Here is a 10,722-nt window from a genome sequence, read left to right on the forward strand (position 1 = left end):
AGAAACATTTCAGCGTTTGTTCACTTGAAAATCCGGAAACGACCCAAGAGTCTGGTGGACTATTGCTAAACACATCACACTTCAGAAACAGGATGGGCTCCTGGAGGGTAATTAGTAGTTGCGAGGAGAAAGAATGCTTTCTGACCGGACTAAGTGATACATTGTACAATAAAAACGGCTGTTACAAAGCAATGTGAGTGAGACGAGCCCATTTGAAAAGTACAGACACAAAATGATGTATGCCACATTGTTAAACCCTGGTTGCCACCGGGTGACAAAATTATTGTTTTATTACTTTTATTTGGCTTTTAAATTTTCTTCTTTTGCTTATCCATGTTTTCTAATTTTTATAGAAAGGTAATCTTCTGTTTTTCTCGTTTTGAGGTTCTTTTCAAGAAGTGAGAGAAAAAACACTGACAACAGGGTTGGGGGAAGCAATCCCCACCGTCCAAGTATACTAAGGCGGATATGGGTGAACAGAGAGGAAATTGGAGATTTGCTGCAGGAAACTCTCCTGTTGTGGGAATGCGATCACAGGCCCTTTCTCCAGGACCGCTGGTGCTCAGCGAGAATATTCCTGGTTGCACTCCACCCATGAAGCATCAATGAAGTTAAAACCTCAATGGAAACCAAAATGGCCAAGTACCTACGTTATTAAATTTAAATGTAATTCAACAAATTTTATGATTCTAGTTCATTGTTATAAAACCAGCTACTTTTTTTGGCTGCCAGGTGAGAAGTTACTGTTTACACACATTGTCTTATTTGAGCCTCCCAAGCCACCTCTGAGCGAGTTATGTTCCCTTGTTACTAAAAAGGAAATAGGGCCCAGTGCATTTAAAACACTTCCAACCAATAAGTGGCCTCCTTTAACTGTCAGGCTCAAAAGCATACATTCTTAACTTAAGCACATAATAATTCCAAATATTCTAAATCAGGGGAAACTCTTCATAAGCTTCATTTTTTTTTTTTTTTGCAGTATGCGGGCCTCTCACCGCCACGGCCCCTCCCGTTGCGGAGCACAGGTTCCGAACGCGCGGGCCCAGCAGCCATGGCCCACGGGCCCAGAAGCTCCGCGGCATGTGGGATCTTCCCAGACCTGGGCACGGACCCGTGTCCCCTGCATCGGCAGGCGGACTCCCAACCACTGCGCCACCAAGTAAGCCCCATAAGCTTCATTTTTTTAAAAAATTTTTTGCGGTACGCGGGCCTCTCAACTGTTGTGGCTGGCCTCTCCCGTTGCGGAGCACAGGCTCCGTACGCGCAGCGCTCAGCGGCCATGGCTCACGGGCCCAACCGCTCCGCGGCATGTGGGATCCTCCCAGACCGGGTCACGAACCCGCGTCCTCTGCATCGGCAGGCGGACTCTCAACCACTGCGCCACCAGGGAAGCCCCATAAGCTTCATTTTTAATAGAGCTCTGATCTTCCAACAAAAGGTAGGCCAAAAGGTAATTATCCAACACCCACCGTAAATAGGGGCTGCCTCTCTCTTCCATGCTCACTAGTCTGAAATGCAATCATTACCACATAAAGCACCCTAAGGCATACTTACCTGCTATTTCCAGATTTTCTATTCTCTCTGGACCCAGGCTACCTGGGGCGGACTCCCAGCTTAATTGCTTAATAGCTGTGTGACTTTGGACAAGGTACTGATCCTGTACCTTCTCTCCTCTTGGTAAAGTTTATGATTTGTAATAATAACAGGCCCTCTTTCCTCTTTGGTTTGAGATCATTAGACGAGTCAGTACTCTGCACGCGCTATCTTCTTTACCGTTTTGTTTCTTACCGGCGTTGTTCACTTTTAACACATTCAGAATCTGGGAACTTCCCCCTTAGTCCTAAGGGAACTTCCGCCTTAGGACTTCTCCTTTTCAGAAATGTCCTGGCCACTCATGTACTTTCCCCCATAGTGAGTAGCTGAACACATTTTTAAAAATCCCTGATCCACGGAAGGCTGCAAGCCCATCTAGATACAGCCTCCTAAGAACCTCTGCTTCACCCTGAACCCCTCTTCCCTCCAGGGAATTACCTTCGTTCCCAGAGGTCCCCCTGAGGGAGTTGCTCGCCCACCTGCACTGCCCCAGGAAGCCTTCTCGAAGCCCAATCTGTCTGTATATTGGGGCGCTTGCAGCCATGGGAGACCAGTCCTTTGGGCCGTTCGTGGGTTCACAGAACTACGGGGAGCAGGCCGTCTGGGGAACACCCTTGGGAAACCGATGCCTGACAGAAAAAGAGCGGGGATGTGTGACGTCTTGGGTAGAGTGATGAGAAGGACAGAGGGAACGTAAACAAGAGCTTGGAAGAGTGACTCACCTGTCCTTCCTTTCTTGGAAGATGGCAGATGCAGGTGGGGCAGGGAACAGGAAAACCCTCCCAACATACTGACCCAGAGGCACTAGGAATGCTTTTTTTTTTTTTGCTAGAGAAAATATTTAAAAAAAATTTTTAAAGATGAGATGAGTATTACCGATTTTTCCTTCTGCTTCGGGCTCAAAGGTGGCTGGGCATTGGTGCTGTGCCCAAACAAGGCCCATTTCACCTGCTACAAACCTTCGTTCCCTCTGGTGGTAGGTCAGGTGCAGGGTCGGGGGGACAGGGACTCAGAGCCCAGGGTCTATTTACTGAGCATGCGGGACTCTGTGAGGTGGGTATTTTGCCATCATTCCCATATGACAAGATGCCCATCGGAGAGGTTAAGTCACTGGTCTAGTCACAGAACTGGTAGAGGGTGGGTTTGAGGTTAGCCCGCTCCCATCTGGCCCCCAAGTGTTGGTTTTCACATCACCCAGCAGCACACTGACTCGGAGGGTGGGAGAGAAGGAGGGAGGTCTCGCTGCGCACTACGTTCTCGTTACTCAGTAACCATGCTTGTTACACCCCAGGCCCAGGCTGGACGCTGACATCACAGATGAGTGAGTGTCCCTCCATTTGAGGGATCCATCCTCTCAGGACCTGTTGATTGCCTACTCTGTGCAGAGCAGGAAAAAAATCAATCTATTTATCTATTTTTGTCATTGAAAAAAACCTAAATAGATATTTAACCAAAAGCATTTTAAATTAACATAATATTACATGTGAAAACTTGAACAGACATACAAGTCTAAGAAAATGAAAGCACATTGTGAAAGTTCTTGATGATTTTGATTTTCTATCCTTGTAAGTTACATAAAGTGCACAGATCTTTAGGGTTTACCTCTGATTTTCCCATACATGCAGATACTGTGTCCTCACCGTTTCCAGCACGGTTCAAGGCTCTGTCATGCTGGTTTCCAGTCACTATCCCCCGACGGTGACCACCCTGGACTTAAGTCACCAAATGTTAGCTTTGCCTTTTTTGCACTTGATCTGCCTTCTCAAATGCTACAAAATTTCCCCCATGTAACCTTCTAGAAGGTCTATTTTTCCCCCTTTACATTTAAGTGTACAATTAATCTGGAAATAATTTTAACTTATGGTACGAGGTATGGGTGTGTCAACTCCCCCCCGCACACACCCCGTAGGACGTCCAATTCACCTGATTTATTGAAGAGTCTTCACCATTGCACTACAGTGGCACTTTCTGTCTTAAATCAGATGACGGTACATGTGTGGGTCTGCTTCTGGGCTCTCTGATCTGTTGTTCCATTGTTCTGTTTGTCTAGCTTTACACAAAACCATACTATTTTAATCATGGGATAAGTCGATATTCAGTGTGTATCCTTCAGTTTTCCTCCTCTTTGTCTTTGCTATGCTTCACCCTTTGCATCTTCACAGGAATTTCAGAATCAGCTGGTTACTTTTGACAAATGTGCATCTACTAGGATGCTGAGATGGCACTGAATTTATACATCAAGTTGGGAAATGTTTGAGAACAATATTGAGTCTCCCAATTCTCAAATATAAAATAGATCTCATTTATTTAATTTCAAGCAGTATTTTGTAGTTTTCTGTATAGAGACTTTTCTTTAGTCTTATTTCTGATAGTTATGATGCTGTTGTCAATGATACTTTAATTCCATTATCTAATTTTTTTGTAATATATGGAAATACCACTTACTTTTGTATATTGACATTCTATCAATATCTAGCAACTCTGCTAAATTCACATAATTCTAACAGGTTCTGTAGATTCTTTTGGGTTTTCTAGGTACATAAACATATTGTGTAGGAATGACAAGTTTTCTTTCATTCTTCCTAATCTTCACACTTTAAAAAAAACTTATTGCACTGGTTAGGACCACCAATATTCAGTGTTGAATTAAAGAGGTAATAGTTGGGACTTCCCTGGTGGTCCAGTGGTTAAGACTCCACGCTCCCAATGCAGGGGGCCCAGGTTTGATCCCTGGTCAGGGAACTAGATCCTGTATGCTGCAACTAAGACCTAGTGCAGCCAAATAAATAAATATTTTTTTAAAAAGTAACACTATTAGTTAAAAATTGTATTTTGCTATCTTGCTAAATTGACTTGTTACAGTGGCTTTAAAAATTCTTTTCATTTTTTTTTCATTTTTATTTTTTTTTGCGGTATGCGGGCCTCTCACTGTTGTGGCCTCTCCCGTTGCGGAGCACAGGCTCCGGATGCGCAGGCTCAGCGGCCATGGCTCACGGGCCCAGCCGCTCCGCGGCATGTGGGATCTTCCCAGACCAGGGCACGAACCCGCGTCCCCTGCATTGGCAGGCGGACTCTCAACCACTGCGCCACCAGGGAAGCCCTAAAAATTCTTTTTATTGGAGCACAGTTGATTTACAGTGTTGTGTTAGTTTCTGCTGTACAGCAAAGTGAATCAGTTATACATATATCCACTCTTTTTTAGAGTCTTTCACCATATAGGTCATTACACAGTATTGAGTAGAGTGCCCTGTGCTATACAGTAGGTCCTTATTAGTTACCTATTTTATACATAGTATGGTATATATGTCAATCCCAATCTCCCAATTTTTCCTCCACCCGCCCTCCCCAAGGTGCCTTTTTTGGGGGTAAAGTTTTAAAAGGAGTTTCAGTGAAGGCAATCATACTGTCTCTGAATAAAGTTGTCATTCTTCCTTTCCAATCTGTATCCTTTTTAATTTTGGCCATGCCACATGGCTTGCGGGATCTTAGATCCCCAACCAGGGACTGAACCCTCGCCCTCAGCAGTGACAGCACGGAGTCCTAACCACTGGACTGCCACGGAATTCCCACCAATCTGTATCTTTTTAATTTCTTTGTCTTGCCTTATGCAGTCAGCTAAATCTTCCAGTACAGTGTTGAGAGTGGTGAGAGTGGATATATTTCACTTGTTCTCAATCTTAGGGGAATCTATTCACTCTTTGACTGTTACGACATTAACTGTAGACATTTTCCAGATGTGCTTTATTAGTTTGAGGAAGCTACTTCCTATTCCTAGTTTGCTGAGGTTTTTAATCATGAATGTTATGGGATGTGAACAAATGCTTTTACTATGCCTGTTGATGTGATCATATGATTTTTATTTTTTAGTTGGTCAGGTATGAATTAGTGATTGGATTTTGAATATTGAATCAGCCTCAGCTTTGTATTCCCAAGATAAACTCAAATTTGCCTTCATGTATTACCCTTTTATATATTGCTGGATTAAATTAACTAGTTTTGAGGACTTTTACATCTATGTTCATGAGGAACATTTGTAGTTTTTTAAACAATTTGTAATCCTTTTTTTTAAAAAAAAAAATCAGGGTAATACTGAGTTCATGAGTTAAGAATTTGTCATCTATTTTCTGGAAGAGTTTGTATAGAATCAGTATTACTTCTTTCTTAAATATTTGCTAGAAATCATCAGTGAAATTATCTGAGCCTGGATTTTTCTTTGTTGGGAGATTTTTAACTGAATTTCATTTCTTTAAGAAATGTAATAGGTTACCCTTTCTTGAGTAAGCTTTGGTAGTTTATGTCTTTCAAGAAGTTAATCCATCAAAGTTGTCAAATCTGTGTTTTGTGTTGCTTACCCCTTCCACTGTTTTTGTTTCACTGGTTTCTGGTCTTATCCTTACTATTTCATTCCTATTTACACTGGGCTTTACTCTTCTTTTCCTAGTTCCTTAAGGTAGGACTTTAGATTATTGATGTGAGACCCTTATTCTTTTCTAACATAAGCATTTCGTGCTATTAATTTCCCTCTACACACTGCTTTTTCTGCATCTCAAAATTTTTGATATATGTTGTATTTTAATTTGTACACATCATATATAATAATAATTCAAAATATTTTCCATATTATGCTTGAAATTTCTTGGACCCATGAGTTATTTAGAATTATGTTGCTTAATTTCCAAGTGTTTGGAGACTTCTCTGTTCTTGCTGCAATTGGTTTCTTGTTAAACTGTACTATAGATGGGAGAAATTTTGCATGGTTTCAATTATTTAAAAAATTTTAGGATTAATGACTTAGGACATGATCTGTAATGGTGAATGCTTCACATGTAATTGAAAAGAATGTGTATTCTGCTGTTGGATGTTCTAGACATGTCTACCAGGTCCAGCTTATTGATGGCATTATTCAGTGCTCCTATAGCCTTGCTGATTTTTAGTCTCCAAGTTATGTTACTGAGATATAACTGTTGAAGTGTCCAACTAAAATGGTAGAGTATATTTCTCCTTTCACCTCTGTTTTTGCATGATTTTGAAGTTTTCTTGTTAAGTACATGTACATTTAGAATTGTCTTTTTGGTAAAATGATGGTTTTCATTATATAAGGTACCTATACATTCCTGATAATTTTCTTTGCTCTGAATATATATTTTCTTCCATAAAAGGGCACATATTTTCTAATGTCAGCTCTCAGGCTGGGAGATAGGGTGGGGCTGAATCAATCTGATCTGTATTTCAGCTGTCTGAGCTTTGTTGAAGCTTTTGGTTGATTTAGTGCAAAACTGCCTTCAGATATTTTGAGGACAAATCAGAATGTTTCCCTCGGCAGGGCCTGGAATCTGAGTGTGGAGACGTTGTAAAGATTTGCTCGTGCTCACAGCCAAGCTGCCAGCTCTCAGAGCTGTGCAAAACATCTCCTTGCCTTACAGCCTGTAGCTTATTTTGGTTTTTCTAAATAGACAATCACATCTCCAAACAAAAGGATTTTTGTTTCAGCCCCAACCCCCAATTCCTTACAACTTTTTCTTCTCACACATTGGCTAGAATTGCCATTACACTGCTATAATTAAAATGGTGAGAATTCTTTAATTTGATAATTTGATTAAAGAGTGGCAATAACTAAAGCTATTGTGGGTAATCTATGTAGAAGGAACTAATTAATAATGGCAGCAGACTACACAAAGCATATTTTACAGTACATCCTAAACATCCTAGGTCTTATGATGTAATCCTTATTGTTTTCCTGGTTATTACATTTACTTACACACTTTTAAAAATCTTTATGTTCTATTATGAACATGCATATCATTGACATTTAAACATTTTCTCCATCTTTTCCTAAAAGTTTTGAACATCTTTACAACTTTTAAGTAATTTGTAAAGGAAATTATTTTTTCTAAGTGAACCAAAATAATAGTGAAGTAAACTTTTCTGCTGAGGCTTTATCCCATTTGAAACATTCATAAAATCTTCTTTTCTTGTATTTTTTTTTTCTAGCTTGGTTTCTCCAAGGTATGAGCTTCCAATACGTGCAATTCATTCGTTTTATATTTTCTCTCATTAAAATCCTAATTCTTATTAAATTATGAATTTCAAAGGATTGTATTCTATATTCATTTGCATTATGGGGTTCCTCTTTGTGGATGTTGGCATATTAGAAAATGACTTCCTGACATTCATTTCATTCATATTGTTCCTCACCTGCACAAACTTAAAGAAATGGTATGACTTCTTGCTGAGAACTTTCATAGGGTTCACTGAATTGATAGGGTTCCTGTGTACATTTACTGATATTTTTTGGTGTATATAAAAAACAGCGTTCTTTGGATGCCCCTCCACATGCTATACATACATGGTGTACCATGAGATTATTCCATTTATAGAGTTTCTCTCCTGTACGAATTTTCTGGGAATTCCTGTGAATTGACTTTTTTTAAAAAAATTATTTATTTATTTTTGGCTGCATTGGGTCTTCATTGCTATGCATGGGCTTTCTCTAGTTGCATCAAGTGGGGGCTGCTCTTCATTGCGGTGCATGGACTTCTCATTGTGGTGGCTTCTCATGTTGCAGAGCATGGGCTCTAGGCACGTGGACTTCAGTAGTTGTGACACGTGAGCTCAATAGTTGTGGCTCACGGGCTCTAGAGCACAGGCTCAGTAGTTGTGGTGCACGGGCTTAGTTGCTCCACGGTGTGTGTGATCTTCCTGGACCAGGGCTCGAATCCGTATCCCCTGCATTGGCAGATGGATTCTTAACCACTGTGCCACCAGGAAAGCCCTGAATTGACTTTTGAGAGAAAGTTTCTTACATTTACTTCACCAATATGTTTCTCATCTGTATGAGTTCTCTGATGCATAATGAGCTGTGACTTGCAACAAAAGGCTTTCCCACATTCGCTGCACTTACAGGGTTTTTCTCCTGTATGAGTCCTCTGATGTGCACTGAGAATTGATTTCCGAGAGGTTTTTCCACATTCACTGCGCCCATAGGGTTTCTCCCCTAATGAGTCCTCTGATGTACAATGAGCTGAGATTTCCTAATGAAGGCTTTTTCATACTCATTGCATTGAGGGGGCTTCTCTCTTGTGTGCATTCTGATGTATAATGAGCCGTAATTTTTCACGGAAGGATTTCTGACATTGACTGCATTTATAAGGGTTTTCCCCTGCATGAGTTCACTCATGTACAATGAAGGCTTTCCCGCATTTGTGACGTTCGTATGGTTTGTCTCCTGAATGAGTTCTCATGTGTATAATGAGGTATGACTTGCTACTAAAGACTTTCCTACACTCACTGCACCTATAAGGTTTTTCCCCAGTATGAGTTCGCTGATGTGAGATGAGCTGATCTTTTCTATTAAAGGCTTTCTCACATTCACTGCATTCATAGGGATTCTCCTGTGTGGGTTCTCTGATGTACAATAAGGTTTGACTTTGTAGTAAATGCTTTCCGACATTCACTGCATTCAAAGGGTTTCTCTCCTGTATGAGTCCTCTGATGTATCAGGAGCTGTGACTTCAAACCAAAAGTTTTCCCACAGTCATTGCATTCATAGGGCTTCTCCCCTGCATGAGTTCTCTGGTGTGAGAGGAGATGATATTTCCGACTGAAGGCCTTCCCACATTAACTACAACCACAGAGTTTCTCTCCTGTGTGGGTTCTCTAATGTACAATAAGGCTTGACTTTGTATTAAACGCTTTCCAACATTCACTACATTCAAAGTGTTTCTCTCCTGTATGAGTTTTCTGATGTATCACAAACTGTGACTTCAAACCAAAAGTTTTCCCACAGTCACTGTATTCATAGGGCTTCTCCCCTACGTGAGTTCTCTGCTGTCAAATGAGCTGGTATTTCCTACTGAAGTCTTTCTCACATTCATTGCATTCATAAGGATTCTCCCCTGTGTGAACTCTCTGATGTATAACAAGTTGTGAATTAAAACTGAAGGCTGTCCGACATTCACTGCATTCATGGAGTTTCTCTCCTGTGTGAGTCCTCTGATGTATAATGAGGTAGGACTTTATCCTAAAAGCTTTCCCACATTCATTGCATCCATAGGGTTTCCCTCCTATGTGACTTATCTGATGTACAATGAACTGTGACTTCAAATTGAACGCTTTTACACACTGATTACAGCCATAGGGTTTTACCCCATTGTGTGCTCCCTGATGTACAATGAGCTGTGACTTGAAAGTAAAGGCTTTCCCACATTCACTATAACCATAAGGTTTCTCTCCCATGTAGGTTCTCTGATGTACCATGAGGTTTGAGTTTGTATTAAAGGCTTTTTGACAAGCACTGCATTCATAGTTTTCTCTCCTGTATGAATTCTTTGATGTATAATGAGTTGTGGTGATTTCAAACCAAAAGCTTTCCCACGTTCATGACACCAATAGAGTTTCTGACCTGAATGAGTTCTCTGGTGTGAAACAAGCTGGTCTTTCCTACTGAAGACTTTTCCACATTCACAGCATTCACAGGGATTCCCCCGCATGTGAATTCTCTGATGTGTAACAAGTTGTGAATTGAAACTGAAAGTTTTCTGGCAAACACTGCATTCATGTAGTTTCTCTCCTGTGTGAGCTCTTTGATGAACAATGAGGTAGGACTTGCTGCTGAAGTCTTTCCCACATCCACTACATTTGTAGCGATTTTCTTCTGAATGAGTTTGCTGATGCACCACAGGGTATGACTTGCTGCTGAAGGCCTTCCCACAGTAACTGCATTCAAAGGGTTTTCCTCCCATACGTATTTGTTGGCATATGAGCTGTGACTTTCTGTTGGCAGTTTTTCCAGATTCATTACTTTCACAGTATTTTATTCCAGTAAGAGCTTGCTCATGTTTAGAATGGAAAGATGATTCCCTATGTGTATGAAACCCATTAGGATTCTTTCCAGCATAATTATTACTAAAATCTATATTATATTTCAAACTCTTTCCATTTGTGACACATTTATGAAGTTTTTGTCTTTACAGAAATTTCTTTTTTTTGATTGTGTTTGATCTTCGCTGCTGTGTATGGACTTTCTCTAGTTGCGGTGCACGGGCTTCTCATTGTTGTGGCTTCTCTTGTTGTGGAGCACGGGCTCTAGGCACTCAGTCTTCAGTAGTTGTGGCACGTGCGCTCAGTAGT

At 40.9% G+C, this 10,722-nt stretch overlaps 1 pseudogene; it reads right to left on the bottom strand.

Annotated features, from left to right (window-relative positions):
- LOC103081047 (zinc finger protein 268-like) overlaps positions 1 to 9,828 on the bottom strand; it is an 11,678-nt pseudogene extending 1,850 nt beyond the window's left edge.
- Positions 9,829 to 10,722: the final 894 nt, after the last annotated feature.

Source organism: Lipotes vexillifer, unplaced genomic scaffold (assembly GCF_000442215.2).
Source record: "Lipotes vexillifer unplaced genomic scaffold, Lipotes_vexillifer_v1.1 scaffold1529, whole genome shotgun sequence".
Taxonomy (NCBI): domain Eukaryota; kingdom Metazoa; phylum Chordata; class Mammalia; order Artiodactyla; family Lipotidae; genus Lipotes; species Lipotes vexillifer.